The 25,997-nt window shown below is 42.1% G+C and overlaps 1 long non-coding RNA gene across 1 annotated transcript in view; it reads left to right on the top strand.

The window, feature by feature from the left end:
- Positions 1-21,168, top strand: part of LOC145414273 (uncharacterized) — a 115,919-nt gene extending 94,751 nt beyond the window's left edge. Inside the window, exon 2 of the long non-coding RNA XR_013899837.1 lies at positions 21,076-21,168. This is a non-coding gene — a long non-coding RNA (uncharacterized LOC145414273). The remainder of the gene's footprint in view (positions 1-21,075) is intronic.
- The last annotated feature ends 4,829 nt before the right edge of the window (positions 21,169-25,997 follow it).

Here is a 25,997-nt window from a genome sequence, read left to right as displayed (position 1 = left end):
ACTTTGTTAATCTACTCATTTCTTTGATTTTTTTTTTTTTTTATTCTTGCTTTTGCCAGATGATTTTACCAAGCTTAGAGAGATCTCTAGTAGTGAGGGGGTTTGTGAAGTCTGCATCTAATTCCTCCATTTCGTAAAGTCTATCCGTAGGTGAGTAATATTGTCTGGGGATAGTAGTAACTGGTAAAATGTTGGTCAACGGATTGCAGGGGTTAGACAGATGTGTTAGTCTGGGAAAATAAACAAGTCTTTAGGAAAAAAATGTTGAAAGTAAAATGAAAGTAGTGGCAATCTTGGCGGTGCAATTAGGACAAATTTGTATTATAAGTTTCATTAAGGTTAGTTATATACTCAGAGGTACAAAGTGAAAAGTAACCTAAAATGAGCTTTTTGATATAGGTAATGTTAATGGAATAAAGAAAGCCAAGGAAATTATGCAGAATAATAATAAAACTTATCAGTACTAAGTGACTCAAGTTAAAAAGTAGATATAAAACTAAAATTTGTACAGATAGATACAAGCTCCGGCACATTTTTCAATTGGCCAATAGAAATCACAGCAAGAGGAAAAGAAAAATCGAGAGAGGAGAACCAGAGGCAACAATTGAGAGGGTAACAGGTGGTGGGATGATTCACATGGGAAACGGTGTGGACAACAATATCAACACTTTCTTCATATCTCCTTATTGCTTCTCCTTCCTCCACATTTATTTCCCTATCTCTTCTCCTCCTTCTGCATGCTCTATCTCCATATTAGATTTTATTTTTTCTCTCCTCCACTCTCTTAGTATTAAGCTCCCATTTATGATTCTCATTTTCCCTTCCTTCCTCATTCTCCTTTCTGATGATGTACCCTTTTCCTTCCTACTCACCTCTTTTCTGCAGTCTAGCTTCCCTCCCATTCCCCTCTTCTCACTCCCCCTTTTTCTTTCTTTCTTCTCAGCCTTCCTATTCATTTCCCATTTCTCATCTTATCAGTATTAATCTCTCCCCTCCCTTTTCCCCCTTTCCTTCCTGTCCCCCTCCTGCTGCCTCCTCCCCTTCTTACCTCTCTCTATAAAAATACCCACCCTTCCATTCTACTTTCCAATCTCCCCCAGTCTGTTCCAATCAATGCCTCAAAGCGCCATACCTCCCCCTCTCCCCCATCCTCCCATTTTTAGCCATAGTTATCTCCATTTTCCAATTTTACCCACATATTTTCCCATTCCTGCCGCTGTTCCTTCATTATGTCCCCTCCTCTTATACATTTTCTTGTTTTCCTTTTCTCTGATCTCTTTTTTTTTTATATATATATATATTTTACCTCTCTCTCTCTTTCTCTCTCACACACACACACACACACACACACACACACACACACACACACACACACACACACACACACACACACACACACACACACACACACACACACACACACACACACACACACACACACTTCTTTCTTTTCTAGTGCCATTTCATACTCCCAACAGATGACGTCCTGCACCTTCACATGTCTCCACTTGGGAACACCGTCCTTAATGAATGCATGTTGGGCTGTCATATTCAAGACTGGTGCGATGGCAATAGCGAGGGCGTTGTTATGACATGTCGGTATTGCTTGTGGAAAATTTATTCAGAATTTTTTTTGTCTTTTTATGAACTTGAAATACCCTAACTGTTCCTTGCCCCCCCCCCCTCCTCGCCTCCTGGATCGATCTCGCGTCTTGTCGAATGGCTGCTCAACTCCCTACCGCCTGACCACCGCCTCCCCAACCCCAACCTTCCCTCCTCAGTCTCCACTCTTTCTCCCACGTTGTCTCCTTTCCCCACCTGTCTCTTGTTTCTTCTGCTCCTCCATCTCGCCGTTTACCCTATGCAGTCCCCGTATCCCTTCTTTTCCTGCATTCCCTTTCCTTCCAGTTTTCTCTTTCCATTTTTCACCTTCCCCGCTCTTCCGTTTCCTTCTTTCCCGTACTCCCATTTCCCCGCCCTTCCTCCGAGTATCTTCAACCTCTTTATATCTCTTCCACTTCCTCTTCCCTTTTCCGCACTTTCCTCCTCCCTCCTGCTTCGCTTCCCCTCTTTCCCTTTCTTCCACTCAGCTTCATATTTCCTCCTGTCTTCCACGTCCTCTTTCCTTTCCCTTACTTCCACGTCATCTCTCTCGGTTCCCTTTCCCCGTTTCTTCACCCCTTTCCCCTTCTCCCATTTCCTCTCCCCTCAGCCTTTCTCTCCCAGTTCTTCCCTCTTCTCTCTCTCACGGTTCCTCTCCTCTCTTTCCCTTCTCCCACTTACTCCTCCTCGTACTCATTTCCAACCCTCTTCCCTTTTCCCCCTCCCCCCTCCCCACCTCCCCATTTCTCCCCTCCACTCATTTCCACTGTACAATCACGTTCAATAATCTTTTTTTTACTCCTCTGGGGGGCCGAACTAATGAACCCAGATTCCAACCCACTTAAAAATGTCTGAATAGTTTGAAAAGATTTGTCTCTCTAGGTTTTGACACAGTTTTGAGACGGGGGAGCGAACCTTTCATTCAGAGTTCACTTCAGTCCTTCCCCTCACATTCCCTATCTATCTACTTGCATTCTATCGTCCTCTTTCCTCCCTTCCCCCCCTTACATTCCCTATCCACTTGCCCCTTCCTCCTCCCCCTCCCTTGTCCCCCCTCTCTCTTCTTTGTCTCTTCTTTCTTCCCCCCTCTTATCTCCCCATTTTCTTCCATCCCCTTATATCATCTCTGTCTCATACCTTGTCTCCCTTCTTCTAGCCTTCCTTTTCCTCCTTCCCTCATTCTTCCCCTCTGTATCTCCTTCTCTCCTCCCATCCCTCTTATTTCCCTTCTGTCTCCTCCCTCCCTTCTTCCTATCTATCTTCTTCATACCTCCCGCCTTCTTATTTCTTGCCTTCCTCTAATGATGTTACCTTCTTTCTCCCCTTTCTTCCTTCTTGTCATTCTTTTTTTTCTTGCACCCTGTCACTGCCACCTCCATTCCCCATATTCCTGCCCTCTCTCCTTCCCCCCTTCACCCATTCTGCTTCTTATTTCCTCACTTCTTTCTCTCTCTCCTCCCTTCTTCCTTACTACCTTTCTACCTTTTCCCATGTCCGTTCCGTCCTTACTTCCACTCTGTCTTCTTCTTCCTTCTCCTTTCTTGCTTTATTCCTCTTCCCTTCCGTCTTCCCCTCTCTACTTCCACCCTTCTCTACCTATCCTCCTTGCCCTTTTTAATGCTTGTTATTTAATAGCGTTCCTTTGTAGTTTGTCTTTGCATTTGTTTTTACTTTCTCTCTGGATTTTCGACGACAGTGGCGTTTGTTTTTTCGCTGCTGGGAACATGGTCTTTAATCAATCAGTCAATCGGCTTCCTTACTTCTCTTCTTTCCTTTCTTTACCCTCTCCTCTTTCCACCTTTCATCTCCACTTTCCTTATGTACCTCATCATTCCTGTTCCCATAGTATATCCCTCCCTTCTCCCTCCTATCCTCTCCCTTCTCCTCCCTCTTTCCTCATTCCTCCCATTCTCCATTTTCTCCTCGACATAAACACCTCCGTTCTTTTAACCCGCATCCTTCTCTTTTCTTCGCTCTCCTCCTTTCTCCTCACTCCTTAGCCATGTTCACCTCCCTCCTCTTCCCTCCTTCTTGCCCTCCCCTTCCCCCTTCTCTCTCCCATCCAGCAGTTGTTAGGGACGTCTCTGCTGGAGCCCTTGACTTGCCTTTCTCTTCCCCTCCTCAAGTCAGACCACAAAGACCCTCAGGAGTCGGGAGCACATGCAGGGTTGTCAATAGAGCTCTTTTTGGTAGAACTACACGTATTTTATCTTAGACCAGTTTTAGATAAAAAAACAGTTTTCCTAGAAAAGTTTGAGTTGGACTAGTTTTATCTTAGATCAGCTTTAAGTAGACTGTTGCTGTCGTAGATCAAGTACTGATAGACTAGTCTTATACCATAATAAGATATACCATTGTTATCTTTTACCGGTTTTGGATAACTTAGTGTTATTTTAAATAATTTCGTGATAAACTAGTGTCATCTTAGTGCGTCCACACGATCAGTTGACACCTGCGGTGTCTGACGACAATTCTCATCAATTTCCAAAATACGGTAACGAAACGCGTTATAATCAATGAATCAGCAGAAGGGATTGTGCTTCAGTGAATCACGTCAGCACGATTATTTTCCATGATCTTTACACTGACATATGCAAAAAACACAGGTGCCTATTGACTGTGCTGACGAGCCCATAGACCAGTTTTAGATAGACTGGTGTTATCTTAGACCAGTTTTAGTTAGATGGGCGTTTTCATATACCATTTCTAGGTAAACTAGTGTTATCGTCAACCAGTTCTAGATCGACTATACGTTTCCGTTGACACTTTAGTTTTTGTTATTTTGTCATTTTAGATCTTCTTTAATAACTACAGTAGCTTAAACTAATTTTTATCAAATACTTGTAGAAATTCACTCAGTTGGTTCATCTAATACGACTGGAGTTGGATTAGGTAGACTTATCCGTAACTGGGAATGTCCTCGGGGGTAAAACCAGGAAGTAGGGGAGTAAATCACTCATTATTATCATCATCATCATTATTATTATTATTATTATTATTATTATTATTATTATTATTATTATTATCATCATCATCATCATCATCATCATCATCATCATCATCATCATCATCATCATCATCATCATCATCATCATCATCATCATCATCTATTTATCTGTCTATCTGTTGTCAGATGCCCCAGTCCCTAAGGGGTGGCCACAAACAAATCATCTCCATGTCGCCCTGTCCCCCGCCATTTCCCTTCCCTACCCCCAGCTCACACCCTCCTGTCTCATGTACCTCTCCACTCCATCCCTACATCTCATCCTCGGCCTCCCCCTCCCTACTTCTCCCCTCCCCACCTTTTCCACCTTACTCACATACACTCTCCTGTTTAGTATATCGTTCGCCATCCTCTCTATGTGACCAAACCCTCTCAGTTTATTTTTCCTAACGCTTTGTATCACATCTACATCCACACCACAATGCTCCTTCACTTTCTCATTTATCAGTCTGTCTCTCCATGTAACGCCACATGCTCCTCTCAGATAACTCATTTCCACTGCCCTCACTCTTGACTTGTGTCCTTCCAACAAAGGTCCAACCATCGCTTCCATACGTTAGAGCTGGTATCATAATACTGTCATGCAGCGACTTTTGTACTTACGTGCACACTTTCCTATTTCTTATCACTGCTTTCAAAGAACCAGCAACCTTTCTTCCCAGTTGTACCCTTTCAAGCACTTCACCCTCCAAGCTTCCATCCTTTCTCATCACACTACCCAAGTACGGAATTGCACTGATCATTATTATTATTCCTACTACTTCCGCTGTTGATAAATATTCCATTGTTGTGCTTTATATTTCCTTGTTTCGGTATCCTACTTCATTCCATCTTTTGGTGAGACAAAAAAAAAAAGTATTATTGTATGAATAATTGTTGTCGGTATGTTGTTTTGTTGTTGTTGTTGTTGTTGGTGGTGGTGGTGGTGATTGGAGTTTTGTTGTCGTTATTGTTTTCCTACCTTGAACTACGATAAGAAAAAGAAAAGAACATAAATAACAGAAGTGAAATGTCCAAGGTCTGGGAAGGATAACCGAAGGCAGATATCTTTTTTTTTTCTTTCTTTCTTTCCTACTTTTTTGAAATTCACACTGGTGTCTACTTAAACACTTTCTCACTCCCATGACTCACTCTCACCAGAACGAAATCATCTGGCAGTAGAAAAAAAAAAAAATAGGTCAACGAGGCATAAACGAAGGCCTATTACTTTATTTTCCACCGTGTTGAAATCCACATCCTCTTTAACTTGACATATTCCGCGTCGGTCTTTGCCTATCGCGCCACTGGGAGTTTTCAGTGTAATGCCGCCCACCTCGCACCACTTCATTGAAAGCTGTTTTGCATAATTCCATCAGCGTTGCGTTTCTACACTTATCAGGGATTAATGGTCGAGGTTGGTGGGGATAGAATTTGTGAATATACTCCGTCCACTCTAAAGGGCAGGCTCCTATGACTCACTTAGATATTTGTCTGTCTGTATGTATGCCTTTCTGTCTGTCTGTCTTTGTCTTTCTTTGTCTGTGTGTTTGTCTTTTGTCTGTCTATTTGTATGTCTATCTCTATAACTTTCCATCTACCTGTAACTCTCTCTCTCTCTCTCTCTCTCTCTCTCTCTCTCTACGTATGTTTGTGTGTATGTACGTATGTATATATAATAATTCCATCTTTCTATTGGCAAAGGAGGGTAAAAACACCGATAAGTATTTCTGTCACCACTTCCGTCAGTCCAAGCCGCCCTCCCTCATGCACTCCGCTGTTTTACCCTTTCAGATCACTTCTACGTCTTCCTCACCTTAGTCCCTCACAAACTTCTCTTCTGTATAATGTCTCCTTTAACCCCTTCACTACGATGACGTTTTTTTATAGTTAATTTTTGCAGTGACCAGACGATATTTGTCAGGTAATGAGACTCGCTAAACTGGAGAGGCTGGATAAGAGCCTAAACTGCGTCAGTGCAAGAGACTCCTCATAAGTTATATCGCGTTTGTTCCATAGCCATAAAAAAACAAGTACAGAAGTGCTGGATCCGCGAGCTTTAGGTCCCCTTTGTTAATCCCCTTCGATCAATGACCTTTGGTGTGTGGTGTGGTGTGGTGTGCTGTGGCGTTGTGTGGTGGGTCATGACTTCGCTAAAGACGATGAAGTCTACGGGAGTGAAGTGCATGGTTTCCGAAAATTTTTAGTGAGAGACATAAAGCGAGGGCCGTTTCTAGGGATGATCCTACATTTAAAAGCACCTTATGGAATGGGTTAACCTTACATTCTCGTCTGGTTTTGTACGCTCAATGCCTTCCGTTAATAGCAGGACATTAGTGAAGGTTAATTCAAAAGCCAGAGGATCACAACTCAGGACAAAGTAAATAAAACTCCACGTAATACAGTGACTTCTTTTTATATCTCATTCTTGATAGCCCGTGATTATTTGGTTAATTTTGGAGAGACAGTCTGTAGTGGCGGGATTAGAAACTCTCCATTAATCCCTGTGCAGCGTGGTTCCTTTCCAAAAGCACATCAGGATCAGTTTATGGCAGTGGGAATAAAATGGACGGAACGCAGGAACAAAATGCAAGTAAGGTAACTAAAATAACGTAAAAGTAGTAAAAATGACACGATCAAAATTGCTGAGAGAGAACTGGGACGTCTTTCCCGAAGTTTGACCTTGACCTATGACCTTGACCTTTGACCTTAAACCATTAATTAACCTCCACCAAACTCGAACAATTTTTTTCCAGACACCTACGTAATATATTCCCCCGTTCCCGTTATTTATTTTCTTTTTACCGAAATTGGATAAGGAATTTATGCTGTGTTTGATTACAAACGTAAATATACATTTATATATAAATACGTACAAACAAACTCTGTTATAGTAGCTACATCTTCGGCGTCACTAGTGGAAGAAACAGGAGTAAAAGCAACAGAAAGGATACCAAGAATAAAATATAAACGGCAAAAATAAAAAGCAGGCGATGTGAATGCCTCAAGTCAATCATACTAGTCCCTCGGTGTCCATCTGTGAGTCGGGTGGCAGCGCTGCGTAGCTCTGTCTTGCTTGCGTCGAAAGTGAAAGGTCAGGGAGCGCCTTGACTGGCTATTCACGTCCCTGCACATTGTCTCGTGGCTTTGCAGTTGTACCACACCGGCAGAGGAACTTGGTGCTCGTGCCGATATGACCCTGAAATTTTACTGAATCGTACCGTAGATTTTTTCATCTTGAAATCCCACACTATCACGAAAACAGTACCGGATGATTTAGTAAGTGTATAGGAGACTCTCTCATACTCAATAGATAAGAATAGGTCTTTAGTAACTCATTCAATTTCTTTCCTTGGGTGAACAGACGGCACAGTTGTCATTGATAGAAAAAAACAACAAGTACGTGATTTTCCTAGGTTTCTGTTCGTGAAAGAAGCTCCCTTTTCAGCGATGCACAGCAAATAAAATAATGGAACTCGGTTAGTAAATGAAACGTAAGAGAGTCAGAAGTAAATGAATGCTTAGATGAACAGAGGAAATATGACGAAAGGAGGGCTGGATGAGGGGAGGATGAAAGAGGACACAGGGACATTTTTATCACAGGATTTTCAGCTAATAACCACGTGTCTTCTCAAAGCACCATAGAAATTATAGAGTTAATTTTTGCTGAAGCTGGTAGACTAATTTACGCCTTTCAATTGCTGGCTCTTGTTTACATGGGGTGAGGACCTTAAAGGGAGCTAATTGATTCAGGTTAATAATTTACTGGCTTATTACCGTACTGGGTCTTGCCTTTGTGACCGAGGACGTTGCCGTGTTTGATGGGATTATGAGAGTCCTATTCTGGGTTGAGAGAGAGAGAGAGAGAGAGAGAGAGAGAGAGAGAGAGAGAGAGAAATGGGAGTGAAGATGCTTGTTAAATGAAGCAGAGACAGAGAAATAATTAATGGCATAATGAGAAAATGCTTATTGAAATGAGGCACAGAAAGATAATGATAATAGCTTAATGGCGTTTGAGGAAGAAATAGGAGAGAGAGAGAGAGAGAGAGAGGGGGGGGGGGCGAATGAGTGACTGGAGGGGAAAGGGAGCTTAATAAATGAGGTGGAGAGAAGTGACGAGACGGAGGAGACGAGATGAGAGGTGAAGTGAAATGAGACGAGAGGAGATTAGGAGGAGAGGAGAGGAGAGGGAACAAGAGGAAATGAGAGGAGAGGTGAGGTGAGGTGAGGTGAGGGTGACCACACGAGGACTGGAGTGTGCGCTGGGATGATAGAGTCCTGGAACAATGGGATGGAAATTGGAGAGAGAGAGAGAGAGAGAGAGAAATGGTGCTCTTCTCTGTGATGCCGTATATATATTTTTTTACATATTTTTTTAGTTTTCCTGGCGATTTTATTCAACTTTGCAGCGACTATTGAACAGGTTGGGTAAGAAATAGTCTGTCCATTCTTTCTATCCCTACAAGACCTCTATCCAAAACTGAACACAGTCGATTGATAAGAACGAGATTACGATATGAATAACGTCCTAGGATAGATGGGATTTAAAAGTTGTCTTGAAGGTTAAAAAGGGGCCTTGGAATGTTAAAGAGGTGTCGTGAAAGGTAAAACAAGTGGTCGTGGAAGGTTAATAAGTGGTCGTGATAGGTTAAAAAGTGGTCGTGAAAGGTTAAAATGTGGTCGTGAAAGGTTTAGAAAGTGGTCGTGAAAGGTTAAACAGTGGTCATGGTAGGTTAACAAGAGGTCGTGAACTAACTCGTGTCGTGAAAGGTTAAAAAGTGGCCGTGAAATGCTTGTCCGGCTGTGTATGATTGGCTTGTCAGATGTGGGCGTGTAAAGTTTGTGTGATGTGTGCTAGAGCCTTTTGCTGTACAAGGAATTTTTTACCATCCTGCTGTTGAGATTTTCCGGTTAGTTGGTCAGAAGAGGAGCACTTAATCTCGTTAGTCTAATGATAAATTTTCTCATATTATCATCTTATCGGTAGACAATTTTATTCAGCTTGAGAAGAAATTGTAGTATTAAGTGGATTAAATAAAGATATACCGTACCTAATTTCTCCGGTTAAAATGCTTCTCTCAATCTGAACAAACTCGCCTGGAGATAACAAGTTGATCGAGACGCCATCGGACTGAATGGTTTAATGGGGAGTCTAGCGTGGCAAATCAGTACACCTAAATTGACACACTATCGCCAGCAAATCCTGTGTTCCCTCTCTTGATTCCCGCCTCCCATGGACAGTGAATATCATTTTGGTGGGTCTGAAGCAAGTGACACTGAATAAACTGCTGTGTGGCGGCCAAATAACTCAGCAGTATCCGTTGCTGTGAATTCCATGAGTGATTTTCTGACTCCAGTGAAAAGAGACGCAAGAAGAGATGACAGGAATTTGGGTCTTGTTCCTAGTGAAAATGTGACACTGAAGAACCGGAACACCGTTCCTTTGCTATTTATACTACATAATGGTCTTTAACATTCCATTGTAGGTTATTAAAATCTCCTTAATATAAACATAATTTGCACCAGTTGTGTACAGTATGATTCTAAGGTGCATTGCACAGACTATATTGCTAAGGCAGAGCTGTTATGAAATCAAGGCCACAGTATTTTAGCTGCCAGTGTTCCGTAGCTCCCTGTACTTCCCGAGAGAGATGAAAATCAGGTCAGTATCTTCACAAACATTGAATTCTCTTGAATCATATTCTAAGCGGCGCAGAGACATTCGTAGCAATTCATTTGGGCCGATTTAGTCCGCATATTTGAAAACGGTAAGGAACAGGTATTACGAGCTCACGAAAGCCACTTGCAATACGACACTTAATCCGAATGAAACTGATTGGCGATCTCTCTCAAGCTGAATACAGTCGCTTGGCAATAACAAGGATACTCTAATAAAAAAAAAACGCGCTGAAATATTTTAGTGTATCTCTTGACTGTGAGTGCTTGAGTTTTTGATTGATTGATTGATGGATTGACTGAATGATTGACTGATTGTATATATGGGCTGCCGCTTGTGTGTGTGTGTGTGTGTGTGTGTGTGTGTGTGTGTGTGTGTGTGTGTGTGTGTGTGTGTGTGTGAGAGAGAGAGAGAGAGAGAGAGAGAGAACTTTGCATGTACGTGAATGCACACAGATACACGCGCTTGTGTATGTGTGTAAGAATAAATGTATATGTGATAATGCATGTGTTTGTGGTTCCCCATTTGCTTGCTTGCTTGTGTGTTTGCTTGCTTGTTTGTTTGCGTGTGCCAGATTATGACAGTGAGTGAAAAGCAGGGAAATTGGAGAGGAAGAGATAATGGGAATGAGACCGAGGGAGACAGGAAATGAAGAGAGGGATAAGAATAAAGAGAGAGAGAGAGAGAGAGAGAGAGAGAGAGAGAGAGAGAGAGTGGAAAGGGTTAGCCAAAAAGAAGAGCAGAGAGAGAGAGAGAGAGAGAGGGAGAGAGAGCGTCAGTTCGTTACCCCGGAATGCTGAGTGGCGTTTGGAGAATGTGTAATGTTTACCTTCTGAAAGAGAGCGAGAGAAAAATGTAGACTAGTGTAATTCATAGTGTAAACCCAGGGAAGCCTAACCCCTTAGACTCAAAGCATCATTTTTTACCTGTATTCCTCCTGTTTCCGAGCAATTCAGGTGACGAGAGATTTGTTTTACCTGAGAAGTGAGACTTAATTAACACCTTCACTGCGAGAGGCCTTAAAACTAAATATAATCGTCTTGAGTTAGCAGGAGAAATTGAATGCATTATCGATTAGAAGGGATGAAAGTTAAAGGAAAGAAATAGTGAAAGCGGCATAAGACAGACTGCCGGCTGTGTGGATTAATATAGGGCTAGGTAGATGGATGTATTAATTAACATAGAAACAGGTCGATATGAAGAATTTTTAGTGATTGCTTGCACACACACACACACACACACACACACACACACACACACACACACACACACACACACACACACACACACACACACACACACACACACACACACACACACACACACACACACACACACACACACACACACACACACACACACACACACACACACACACACACACACACACACACACACACACACACACACACACACACACACACAGAAAGAGAGAGAGAGAGAGAGAGAGAGAGAGAGGAGCAGGTGATAATATTAGGCCAACATACAAATGACAAAGAGAGACTGGGAGAGAGAGAGCAATAATGACACACCTGTTGCCGTTGATGAATTGGCGTGGTTCAGGTGAGATGATGGACGGAAGGGTACACTTGCATGGGGGAAGGGGGGTTATTTAGGTCAGGCAGGCCGGCCAGAATAAATGAGAAAAGGAGGGGGAGGAGAGGGGAAACAGAGAGAGTGAGAAATAGGAAGGGGTTGGGTGGGGAGGAGAGGAAAGGAGAAAAGGGAGGTAGGGAGTAAGGCAGAGAGGGAGGTGGGAGGCAGGACTGAATACCGCATGAGGGGGCATAGACGCTGAAGGAAGAAGGGAGGACGATAGGAAGTGGAGAGAGAGAGGAAGGATGAAGGGAGAGAGGCAGGATGGCATAAATGGGGTGAGAGAAGGAGACAGGGAGGGGGAAAGGAGAGAGGAGGGGCAGGATGAATGAGGGGGGAAGGATGTGGTAGGAAGGGGAAGGGAAGGAAAGGAGGGAGTTACGGGGAGTAGGATGAATGGTCAAGGGAGGGAGGGAGGGAGGGAGGGAGGAAGGGGAGAAGGTAGGATGAAGGGGAGAGAGACGGGGGAGAGAGAGGGCAGGAGGTAGGAAAGCATGGGGGGGGAGGGAGAAGCAGGACAGGTTAAATGGATGAGGGAGGGAGGCAGGAGGAGGGAGAGGAGAGAGGGACTGGTATAAAGCAAACGAGATAGAATGAAGCGAGGGAGAGAAGAGAACGAGGAGGAAAGGTAGGAAGGAGGGAGGAAGGTGTGGATAGTAAGAAGGGGAGGTAGAGTATAAGGAAGGGAAGGAAGGAGAGAGGGATAACTTGAGAAAAGAAGAGCAACAAAAAAACGGGTAGGAAGGAAAGAGGGGAGAGACGAGTAGGGAGAGTGAGGGGAAAGAGGGGATATATGGAAAAAAGAAGAGATGGGTGATGATGGCTAAGGAAGAGGGTGGGAAACAGCTGGAGAGAGAGAGAGAGAGAGAGAGGCAGAGAGGGAGGGGAGGGAAGGAAACGGGGAAGGAGGCATTCGAGAGGAGAGAAAGGAGAGGAAAGGGAAGACGGGAGAGGGAGGGAAAAGGTAGGAAGGGATAAAGGAGTGGCTGATACTAGATAAATGCGAGAGGATGTGATGGATGAACGGAAGAGGATGGAAGGAAGGGTGAAGAGAGAAAGTGGTAGGGAAAGAATAAAACGAGTAGGAAGTGAAGATCTGAGAGAGAGAGAGAGACGAGACGAGACGAGACGAGACGAGACGAGAGGGCCACGCGGTCAGAAAGTTAAAGATAAAAGCCAGCCCAACTCTAGTCGCGTTCTACACGGAGTATTTTCTTACCAAACACATCCCCAGCCCAGTCTGCACATGGCTGGAGGAAGCAAGCCACATCCAACATCACTTTCCCATCACCCGTATCATTTCCACTTTTCACAGCACGTCCATTTTTTTTAGTTCGTCCAAAATTATAATTTATTTCAGTTTTCCCTTCAGATTTTTTTTTTTTCTAAGGGGTGGTGGGCTTGTGAGGTGGAGTCAGGGTTTCGGGGGCTTGAATAACGTGTGGATGAGTGTGTGTCCCATATTGCTTGGGATATAACTGATATTTCTCCTACTTAACGTATTTTTCTTCTTTCATTGTTTATGGACCGTACCCCACAGTATCTTTTAGTGGAAAAAAATGATGATGATGATGGTGGTGATGATGATGATGATGGACATGATATGATGATGATGATATGATATGATGATGATGATGATGATGATTGATGATGATGAGAAAAATTTTGACAGTGATGATGATGATAATGATGATGATGATGATACAACTACCAAATGGATATAATCCGCAGAGGGAATTCTTTTCTTCATGTAGAGGCTAGAGACATTCTTCACTACTCACTTCCGTACCATGATGTCTGTTTATTTCGCTCGTGGTGCCCCGTCTACACGAAGGAGAATAAGAGTAGTTTTCTATATGACACTGGGGATTTCGTAACATCACATCCCTAGCGATTTATATTGCACATTACAGTATCCTCTTAAATGTGACTGATGCTAATTTTCGGTATTAAAACAATGCAAGTAGCGTAAAGGGAGGGTTAATATGTAGCATGTAAAATAAATCACTAGGGAAGGGTGCTACGTAATCTCCTGTCCTATCCATGCAGAACAGCGGCTTTTGTATTCAGTAATCCCTTATGGAATTTCTCGCAGTCTATTGTTTTGCGGACAGGATGTAGGAAACAGCGAAGAGCACAATCCTGTACGTTAATTCACACACTTGAGATCAATGCCTCACAAATGCACCCTAGATCTGCTTCCTACAAATACACTCCAGATCAATGTCCTGTCGTGCTTAACCTGGAATTGTTAGTTACAGGAATAACAAGGGAATGGGAGTGCTGCATCATGGCTTGTCTCTTGTTCGTCCTTAGGGGAAAAAAAAAAAAAAGCCTACGACCTGTTCCCTTATTTTCCTAGAATATCCCCGTGTGTCTAGTTCGTCTTGAAAAAAACACGCCAACAGTTGATTACAGGTAGTAACTTTATTATTATTATTATTATTATTATTGGTGATAGTAGTAGTAGTAGTAGTAGTAGTAGTAGTGGTAGTAGTAGTAGTACTGTAGTAGTGGTTGTGGTGGTGGTGGTATTGTTGATATTTGTCGTCGTCATCATCATCATCATCATCGCCATTATTATTATTATTATTATTATTATTATTATTATTATTATTATTATTATTATTACTATTACTACTACTACTACTACTATTAGAGCAAAAATGTAGGGCGCACACCCTCTCCACGTCTCTTGTTCTCCCCCTAAATAATATATATATATATATATATAAAAAGAAATCTCAGCCACATGAATTAAATGATTGTAAGTATATTTACTGAATCTCGGCTCAGACTATACCAAAAAAAATTGTGGGGTAAAAAAGAAAGAAAACAATATTGGTTGGAGGATATTTTGAGGTAGTGTTTGGAAGGGGGGAGGGAAGTTGACCGGAAGGGAAGAAAATATGGAGTGGGCAGGGAGGGGAGGCAGAGAGAGAGAGAGAGAGAGAGAGAGAGGCTGACGTTTAGAAAGGAGGAGGAGAACGAGTGGGAGGAAGACAAGGATGTGGAGGGAGGGGGAAAGTTTTGCAAATAAAAAGAAAAACATGAGAGAGAGAGAGAGAGAGAGAGAGAGAGAGAGAGAGAGAGAGAGAGAGAGAGAGTAAAAAACAAACTAGGAGAACAGGTAAATTAACATATAAAACGAAGGAAAGAAGTGACTAACGGATAGGAAGAAGAAATACCCAGAAGGAAGAAATGAAGGGAAGGGTTGAGAGACACAAAGAAAGGGATTGGGGGAATAGTGAAGGAAGGAAAGCAGGATGTAAAGTGAATGAGGGAAAGCTGGAACGTAAGAGGAAGGACTGAGAGAGTTATGGATGAAAAATAAGAGGCATGATAAAAGAAGTGAAAGTAGTGTAATTTGAAAGTAAATGGGGGAAGGAATGAGGGAGTGTAAAACATGAAGGAAGGAAGAAGAGCAGGAAAGGTGTTTAATAGAACAAATAAAGAAGAGGATAGAATATAGAAGGAAAGGATGAAGATATAATGAAGGGAAGAGAGTGTTAAAGAAATAATGATAGTTGTAAGTGAAGAGAAGGGGAAAAGGGCAGTTATTATAAGGAAATGAAAGGACTAGTCAAACAACAACAAAAAAGTGAGGAGGAACAACGGAGTCCAGAAACATCAGAAAAAAAAGAAGAAAAGGAAGTAAGGGGAAAAGAAAATGAGGAAGAAAAGAAAGAAAGGAAGGTAGGAAAGCAGCTCAGGACAAGAATAAAATAATCAGTTTTGTAAAAGAAAGGAGGAAGGAACGAACGAAAAGGAGAAATAAAGAAAAATGAAAGTAGGAAAGATATAAGGAAAGAAGAAAATAATGCCTAGGTAGAGTGGAGTAGAAAACTTAGGGCTGATTAACATAAGGTATTATAACAACGATAAACAGAATGAATAAAAGAATAAATGAGTAAAGGGACAGATGCATGAAGAAGCAAAAGAAGCATAAGGAAAGGAAAAGGGAGAACGAGGTGAGTAAATGAATAAACAAATATTGCGGTAAGATGAAAAATGTATGAAGTAACAAATGTGAATTCAGATGGAAACATCATAGTGATGAATGTAAGACGGAAGAACAGAATGAAAGAAGATATGAAAAGTAATAGATCTGACTGAAATACTGAAAGAACGGAAAGGCGATATAAGGAAGGAAGGGAGAAAGGACGAGGCAAAGCTATGCATGGAATGAAGAAACGAAGAAGCACAAAAAACGGGAAGTAAACATAGAAATAATGAGTGAAAGCAATAAAGGAAGGAAGAAAGGACAAGGTAAAGAAAAGTATGGAATTAAGAATGGAAGAAGAAATGGGAGAAAGAATGAAGGAAAAATTTAGACGAAAGAAGGAAGGAAGAGAGGAGGGAGGGAAGGAAGGAAGAACTAGGAAGACTGTAAATATTGGTGCTAAATAGGATCCAGTATTGAGAGAAGGAAGGCTGAACTGCAGAATGAGGGAAGTGCAAAACATAGTGGGAAACGTTTACTTGGATTTGGTACTTGCAAAGTGCCCCTCATATGAAGGGACAGAATGAATGAAAGAAGGAAGGAAGAAGTGAAAAATGGAAGATATGCATTAAGATGTGAAGAAAGGAAAAACAAAATAAAAAGAAAGTGTGTTAATTCATTCCCAGTACTGAAAGAAGGAAGGAATGAAGAATTGAACGCCAAAAGATGCAAGGTTGGAAGAAAAAGGAGGGAGGAAAGGAAAGAAGGAAAGATGGATGAAAGGGAGGAAGGAAGGAGGGAAAGAAGGAAAGAAGGAAAGTAGCAATGGCGTTAAGGAAAATGAAAGGAAGGAGGGAAGGAAGGCAGAGCGTAAAGGAACAAACGAAGCAGTGAAAGAAGTAGGAAAAGGAAGGAAGGAGGGAAAGATTGAATGAATGAAGGATGGGAGAAAAGAATGAGGAAAGTAAGCAAAGAAAGGAAGGAAGGAAGGCTAGAAGGAAGGCTTGGCGTGAAGAAAGGAGTGAAGTAGTGAAGGAAAGAAAGATAGAAGGAGGGAAGGAAGGCTGGACGTGAAGGAAGGAGTAAAATACAGTAGTGAAAGAAGGACGCAAGGAAGGTTGGGCATGACAGAAGGAGTGAAGCAGTGAAGGAAGGAAGAAATGAATGAATGAAGGAAGGAAGGCAGGTAAAGTAAGTAATTAAGAAAAGAAAGGAGTGAAGGAAGTAAAGAAAGGAAGGAAGGAAGGCAGGGCGTGAAGGAAGTAGGGAAAGGAAGGAAGGAAGGAAGGAAGGTAGACTGGGCGTGAGCATGAAGGAAGGAGTGAAGGAATGAAGGAAGGTGGGGTTGGTGCTAATTGGGGCCGGGTATTGACACAGCGCCTCCCATTTGAACACATCCAGGCGGCCCGGTGACAGGCAGGCAAGCAGGCAGGCAGGAAGGCAGGCAGAAAGGGAGGCAGGAAAGCAGGAAGGCAGCGAGGCAGGGGAATAAAACGGCAGGCAGGGAAAGCACTGCGAAGAGGGAGAAAGGTAGACAGTGAGAGAGAGAGAAGAAGAATTACGCAGGGAAAGAGAGAAGAGGAAGAAGGAAGGCAAGGAGGAAGGAGAGAGGAAATAAAGGAAAAATAGGCAGCCAGGAAGACAGTAAAAAAGGGGGTAAGGAGGTAGAGAGGAATGAAAGAAGGGAGGCAAAGGAAAATAAAACCGGTAGGGAAAATGGGAGGGAGGCCATGAAAGCTCCTGAGAGGGGGAAAGGCAGAATGGCGAAGAGGTACAACTAGTAAGAGAGAGAGGTAGGTCAGGAGACAGCCAAATAAAAAGACAGTAAGGCAAGACAGAGGGGAGGCCGGGAGGCAGGCATAATGGGAGTAAGAAAGACAGGGAGGGAGAGGGAGAAGTATAGAGGGAGAGGAAGAATATGCTGGGAGGGAGGAAGGCATGAGGGCAGGGAGAGATACGGAAGCAGACAGAGAGGTAGGAAACAAAGAAGCTAGATAGACAAAAGGATAGACAAAGAAGGAGGCAGACAAAGAAGGAAGTATGCAGGGAGTAGGAAGGCAGGTCAAGGAAAGGCAGGCAGGCAGGCAGAGAAGGAAACGGGGTAGGCAGGGTGGTAGGCAGAGAAGCAGGAGGGCAGGATGGCAGGGAGGGGAAATTGAGTGGGAGGGAGAGGGGAAGTGGGTGTGTTTGAGGGAAGGGTCATTTGCAGCACAGGCGAGGGGAGAGAGAGAGAGAGAGAGAGAGAGAGAGAGAGGAAAAATAGATGAAAAAGAGTGAAGAGAGGAAATCATGCCAAAGCAACGTAGGCGGTAGGAATTCATCATCATCATCATCATCATCATCATCATCATCACAGAATTTCCACTTACAAGAAATGAAAATCAAGATCATTATTAACTTATCTCGACTGAAACCCTCGATTGTTAGCCTTATGTTTTGTCATTTCTCATGTTCGAAAAATCCTTCCACTTCTTTTTTTTTTTTTTTTTTTTTTCCGAACCTTTTGTCTCAATCATATCAGACACTGTGTGGTGAATCTTACTTATTAGAACCTTGCCAGTGAGCTTAATTTGAGACTTTGTGATGAAATGCTTGTGTTGTGCTGGTAGTGGTGTTAATAGTGATGCAAATGGTGTTTCTACCGTAATTCCAAACACTTACCTGATGCCCTGATTCCTGCGGCCTGGATTATGATGCTGAACGTTGCCTAATTAGTGATGGTGACGTGGTTGTGATGTCCTGGTGGTGGTGACGATAATTGGCGGTAATGATGCTAATGGTGAGGTGTTAAGAAGGGGCTAGAAACATTCCCACATGCACCAGTACACGGCCAAAATATACATTATCATCATCATTATCATCATAACCTCATTTTCATCATCATCATCATCATTATCATCATCATCATCATCATCATCATCATCATAACATTTTTTTCCACCTAAGGATGGGGCGGAGGCAGGAGGCAGAAAGCAGTGAAACAGAAAAAATATATGAAAGGAGAACAAGTCATCAATAATCCCAGTGCAATGGACAATACACTGACTCACACAAATAAACTTTACACAAACAGATGAACCGTAATCATCAAAGCAACATAAGAAAACATAAAAACAGTAATATGGATACACCGGTCGTTAAGAAAGCACGAGCAGGAGCAGCCGAAAAAAAAATCCATCCAGCCACTGAAACTCTTAATACAGAAAAAAAAAAGACAAAAAGAAAAAAGAAAAAAATGCGGTCAGGTTGGTGGGACAGGTTGGTGGGACAGGTTGGTGGGACAGGTTGGTGGGACAGGTTGGTGGGACAGATTGGGACATTTTAAGACAAGTTTGGACAGGTTTGAATGAGGGGGAGGGAGGGGGAGGCTGGGAGGAAGGAAGGAAAGAGGGGAGAGACGAGTGGGGAGAGTGAGGGGAAAGAGGAGAGATATGGAAAGAAGAAGAGATGGGTGATGATGGCTAAGGAAGAGGGTGGGAAACAGCTGTGGAGAGAGAGAGAGAGAGAGAGAGAAATTTAACAAATAAAACACTCAGTAAAAATATGCTTAGGAAAAGAAGCGAATGAAGAAAGAAATTGAATGAAAGAAAGAGACAAAAAAAAAAAAAAAGAGGAGAGAGAGAGAGAGAGGGGTCCAAAAATAGAGCGGAATAAGAAAAATATTAAAGTGAAAACGAAGGGACGAAGAGAAGAAGAAGAAATTTAAGTAAATGGAGAAAAATGAAGAAGGAAGAAGAAGCGCCAAGAGATCCCTCCCTAATGAGGGTAATTAAATAATATCACGATGTAATCTTAATATACAGTATAACCCAAACCAAGTCATTATAGTCAGGCTAATTGCGCGCCTAATCTGTTTATTGCCAGTCACAGTGCAATTGCCGTTTGTCTATCTGTCTGTCTGTCTTCTGCCTGACACTCCGTCCTATGAGGTGTAGCATTGACAAAAAAAAAAAGTCTTCTTGATGTTTCTGCCACTACTCAGTAACAAACTTTTTTCCCTGAGGCACATTATTTTGCAACTATCATCTATCTATCGGTCTGTTTTTTCATCTGTATCTATCTATCTATCTATCCATCCATCCATCTATCTATATCTATCTATTTTGTTGCCTAACTGCGTCCTGTGATAAACAGCCATGTCGAATAAGTACTTGAGACGCTTCTGTCCCTACTGAGTAACAACGCCTCCTCCCAAGACGTAGATAATGACTCCTTACGTATATCACACACTTTATCATATTTTTATTTATTCTTGCTACTGCCATATCATTATATTCAATTTGGCCCATTAAGCTGGAGTATATGTTTTTGTCTTAGTTTCTGCTAGCATCTGTTTCTTTCTCTATTGATTTACTTATTTATGTATTTATTGTGAGACCATCTTGAAATAAAGAGGTTAATGAAGGTTGTTTTTACTCCCTCCCAGTTTGAAAAGACTATTGTGAGGTGAATAAATCTTGTGAAAATAATAATAATAAGAAGAAGAACAATGATAATAATAATAATAATAATAATAATAATAATAATAATAATAATAATAATGATGATGATAATAATAACTAATGATGACGTCCTCAGGTGAAGGGATATTACCAGACGTTTTGATTTACTAATAAGGAAGACGTTTTAAGACCACAAGAACATAAGAGAGGATAACTGCTGCGGGCCGGGTAGCGTTTGTTAGGTCATACCTAAGAGTGTGATTAAACTACTAGATTAAGACAAGGATAGCAAAGAAGAAGATTTTGAAATGGAGGGATTAGATTACAACTTTTATTAACCCCTTTCACGAGAGGAATTCTCCCCTAAGCTGAATAAAATCATCCGGGAGTTGCAAGGGTGATACTGAAAGACGACGTTCTCGGAGTGAAGGGATCAATCGTCTACCAGTCCTTGTTCAACCCTCTGACTGCTTAGGGTCATTTCCAGTGCTGAGCAAAATCGTCTGTAGTTTGTGAGAATCAACATATGGGAGTGAAGGGTTTACAGAGGCTGTTTTTGATTTTGTAACTAATTGTGCCTGCTTCTTGCTAAATGAAATCGTCTGTAGTGAGCATACAGCATCTAACATTCGGCATGCCAGTGAAAAGGGTTATCGAGATTTGTATGATTTATTTTGGGATTTTTTGTTGTATAAAATCGTCTGCAGTGAATCAGTATGCAGTGTGTAATACTGGGCGTACTATTCACCATTATGCATTTACGTATTTTATTCACTTTTGCCTGTGTATTTCTAGGTGAATTTTAATTAACTTGCCATTTCTCTCTCTTTTGCAGGTAAGTGTGACAGTTAATTAAAGTTGGTGATGGGCGGCAGGTGTGGACAGTTGTGTAATTACCAGGTTTGTAGTCGACGAAGTTACAACAGGGTTCACGTTGACAGTCTTTGTGTTTAGTATGTGATATATACTTTCACCATTATACTGTAAGTTCTTAGACATATCCCTGACGACTGTAGCGATAGAAAGGATAACACACACACACACACACACACACACACACACACACACACACACACACACAAAATCTTCCATAGGTATACCCACTAATGTTTAATAATATTCAGCTTAATCCTGCATCATCCTTGAACATGCTTGGGGTTTCATTTACTCGGGACTTATCTTGGAAAGATCATATTACATTTCTTGTAAAATCTGCTTCCAAGAGATTGGGTGTGCTAAGCCGACTCCGCTCTTTCTTTACCCCTGCACAATTGTTGACTCTATACAGGGGTTTTATCCGCCCCTGTGTGGAGTACAACTCTCATGTGTGGGGAGGCTCCCCACATACAGCTCTTCTCAATAGGGTGGAGTCAAAGGCTTTTCGTCTCATTAACTCTCCTCCTCTTACTGACTCCCTTCAACCTCTGTCTCTTCGTCGCACTGTTGCATCTTTATCTCTTTTCTATCGCTACTTTAATGGTCACTGCTTCTCTGAACTGTCTGCGTGCATTCCTCCACCTCTACGACGGGCGCGTAGCACCCGTCTGGCAGCAAACTCTCATCCCTTTTCTGTCCAGCTCTCTAATGCAAGAGTTAACCGTTACTCCCAGTCTTTCATTTATGCAACAGGTCAGCTCTGGAACTGTCTCCCTCTGTCTGTATTTCCTGCTGCCTATGATCTCCAGTCTTTCAAACGCAGTGTGTCCAGGCATCTCAAAATGATCGGATCTTGATTTTGGCTCTCTATTGTATTTTGTTTTTCTCTTGGAGGGAACTGTTACTGCGGGCTTATGGCCTTTGGTTCCTTCTTCCTCGCATAAACACACACACACACACACACACACACACACACACACACACACACACACACACACACACACACACACACACACACACACACACACACACACACACACACACACACACACACACACACACACACACACACACACACACACACACACACACACGAAGAAGAGAATGAAGGAATGGCTACTCTGGCGACCGAGAAGGAATGAGCAATAATATGGAAGGCAGGATCACAAACAGTCTCGTCTAACTCATCCGCTCCAGTTAGGACATTTAGAGTTTGTTCTTGCTAACGCCAGATGATTTATTTTTAGGTGGAGTGGCCTCGTAAGGATGGGGTTAAAATTTCGTCTTAGTAACTGTCACTTGAGAATTGTTGAATCTAATCCCTACTGCAACATTTAATAGAAAAGTTGATTATATACAATTAATCAGTTACATTTCCTGCGATTATTAAAAAAAAGAGCATATTTTATTTGTTTCATTACTTATTGAAATACCATGGTTACCTTTCCTCCGACATCCCTCGCCCCCACCTTAAAAGTAAGGAGATTTCTTCCTTTCTTTTAAATACTGAAATACCCTCTTTACATTTCTTGCAATAAATTGAGAGAAAAAAAGAAAATCGTGTGTATTTCACTTACTGGGACCAATGGAATACAAGTAAAACGAAAAAGATTAGTGCAACATTTTTCCTGGTCTCATTTGTAGTCTTTTCAGTAGTTAAGAGCATTAGAGACTTCCAGCTTCAAAGAGTGAGCTTATATCTAAATGACATGAACAGTGCCATGAAAGTCCGGTGAGAGAGAGAGAGAGAGAGAGAGAGAGAGAGAGAGAGAGAGAGAGAGAGAAGGAAACGTCGTGGCACAAGAAACTTAGAGGAGATTAATTTTAAGGTCTTTACCACAGGATGACCCTTGAGCTGATGCTACTGACTCCCTCACTGTGACTAACTTACTTCTCTTTATTATTATTAAGAGACGATTTCATTCAGCTTACGATATTCATTTAACATTATAAAACCTAGATATGGCCTCTTTTTACCCTCTTACTGCCACACACCTTCTGAATTGAGTAAAAAATCTTCGAGTAAAAAATTTTCAGAGGGTAAGGTTAGGATTCAGATGACGCTTGGTGTGAAGAAAACAATGACTGATAATGTTTTTTTTTTCTTTTTCAAGACACCTCTATATTACAATTGGCCATACATTGGGGTAGTTCTTTTATTGTACTTACTGAATCATCTGGTGTTATAAATGAAGTCGGGAAATCATCACTGTTATCAAGGGGGGGGGGAGGGTTATTTCCAGTCGCATCAGACTTGGGATTTTGAATTAAATCGTTTGGAAATAAACAGAATTAAATTTAACTCGCGTCACATTATTGAAGCAGTGAATAACTTTGCGCTGATAGTAACCCGAATCAGAGATGAAAAATGCATAGCTCGGGATGCACAGTAAGCAACAATAATCGTGTCGTGAAATTTGGTGAAAACATAAGCTAACGGGCTAAGCGTCTGGTACATTCCGCCGTCTGTCATACGGACGGTTCATAATGTTTCACGAGTTACATTTAATCTTCGGACAAAACCGCGACACGACTGCTGTTGCTCACTGTACACAAATGTTTGCACCTCAATTTACTTTTGTGTTTATAAGAAGTTTATGTAGAAAACATAAGTTTTCAGAGACGCAGTGATCGCACCTGAACTCCTTAACGTGTTTGGGTGGCAGACAATAAAACAGAGAAGTGGTTCGTGACAGTGAAATGCTTGATAGAGTTCAGTAATCACTCATAAACTGATTAAAACAAACCATTTATCGATATCCAGAGTGAAAATGGAAGTTGTTAGTGGCAAGGAAAAGGATGAAACTCTCTCTCTCTCTCTCTCTCTCTCTCTCTCTCTCTCTCTCTCTCTCTCTCGGCCACAGTTGACACTCTCCTTCATCGTGCCCCTACCCTCCCTCCCACGCCAGCCTCCCTCATACACCAGACCCTCGCGACAGGGATCGAGCAGAGGCATGCACCAACATAAGTCAGAGCAGGGTGAGAGAGAGAGAGAGAGAGAGAGAGAGAGAGAGAGAATCACGGAAAAACTTACGTATAAACTGAAAAAAGATGTAAGAAAGTAACTGGGAAAGGAAGAAAAATGAAAGGATGAATGAAAAAAAGCGATGAAAGAAAAAAGACAGAACAGAAAATGAGAAAGAAGATTGAAAGAGTTGAAAGAAAAGAAGAATTAAGAAAGAGAAAAAATCGAGACGGGTGGTAAGGAAAAAAATGAAGACGAAAATGTGAAAAATTAAAGATGCAAGAAAAGAAATGCACAGGTAAAGAAAAAAGAATATGTCACTAAGAAAAAAAATAAGAAAAAAAGAAGGCAGAAAAACGGTGGAAAAAAAAAGGGAGGGAAGAAGAATATGGAGGTGATGGAAATGGTAGGGCGGGAGAGAGTGTCAGGGGGAGGGAAAGGGAGAGAGAGAGTCGCATTGTGAGGGAGAAATGAGATAGGGACCAGTGAGGGGGAGGGAGGGAGTGAGGGAGAGAGGGAAGTTATGGAAAGGGAGAGGTCAGGTGAAAGGCGAGAGATGGGAAAGGTATTGTGTGTGTGTATGGGTGTGTGTGTGTGTGTGTGTGTGTGTGTGTGTGTGTGTGTGTGTGAGAGAGAGAGAGAGAGAGAGAGAGAGGCGGGGAGGGGGGAGGACGAGATAAGAGTGCACGGAAAGAATAATAAGATTTAATGGATAATGAAAATAGTGCAAGGAATGAAGGAAAAACACGAGAAAATATTAAAACAGGAATAATGATGGAAGGGGAGGAGATGGAAGACGTATAGACAGAAAAATTAGATATCGGTGAGGGATGAAGACGGAAAAAGAGCGGAAAGAAAACGCAGGAAAATGTAGGAAAGACTATTGGAAAAGGAGGAAAGAGAGGGGAGAGAGAAGAGAGGTGGAAGTGGAGATGGGAGAAGAGAAAGAGGTGGAGAGGAGACGAGGGGGGTAGACTGGAGAAAGAAACCTAGGAGAAGAATGGAGGTGGGAAAAGATGAGAAGTGGATTTGAGAAAATGTAAAAAAAAAAATAGGAAAAGGAGGGAGAAAAAGATGCTGAGAGAAGGGAGAGAGAGTGTGTAGGCGGTGTAGACAGGAGAAAGAGTCGTAGGTGAAAGATGAAGATGGGGGAAGGAAGGGAAGGAAAAAATTGAAGTAAAAATGAGATGACGAGAAATGAGGGGAGAGATAAAATCAAGATGGGAGGAGAGAGGAAAGAAAGTGTACACAGAAAGGAAAACGAGATGTACGTGAGGGATGATGATTAGGAAGGGTAAGAAGAATTACTGAGTGTGTAATGCTATGACGAGAAAGAGGACAATGGATGCAACTAGATGGAAATGACTAATAAAATGGAAGCGAGAGAGAGAGAGAGAGAGAGAGAGAATGAAAACAGAGGAGAGAGGAGGGAAAAATAATATAGACAGTTAGGGTAGAGGAGGAGGAAACGATGAGAGTTAAAAGAAGGACTGGAAATTAGAGAGAGAGAGAGAGAGAGAGAGAGAGAGAGAGGGAGGGAGGGAGGGAGGGAGGGAGGTGAACTAAGGGATGAGCCCCATTACTCCCACTGCAAGAGCACGCCGTGTAACTGCGAATGTATGTATTTGTTCGTGTACGCCAATGTATGTGTGTGTGTGTGTGTGTGTGTGTGTGTGTGTGTGTGTGTGTGTGTTCTCTCTCTCTCTCTCTCTCTCTCTCTCTCTCTCTCTCTCTCTGTGTGTGTGTGTGTGTGTGTGTGTGTGTGTGTGTGTGTGTGTGTGTTTTAATGCGTGCCTGTGTGTCTATGTGTGTATGAGTGTGTCCTTCTGTGTATGGGCGTATGATTTGTTTGTTTGTCTGTTTTGCTGCTTTTTCGTGCGTTTGAGTGTTTTTGTTTGTTCGTTTGTGTGCATGCA

This window comes from Coenobita brevimanus, chromosome 98 (assembly GCF_032717465.1).
Source record: "Coenobita brevimanus isolate Jiangsu-jjx chromosome 98, ASM3271746v2, whole genome shotgun sequence".
NCBI classification, from domain to species: Eukaryota; Metazoa; Arthropoda; class Malacostraca; order Decapoda; family Coenobitidae; genus Coenobita; species Coenobita brevimanus.
The sequence above is the reverse complement of the archived record's forward strand: the minus strand, read 5'-3'. Positions and strand labels throughout refer to the sequence as shown.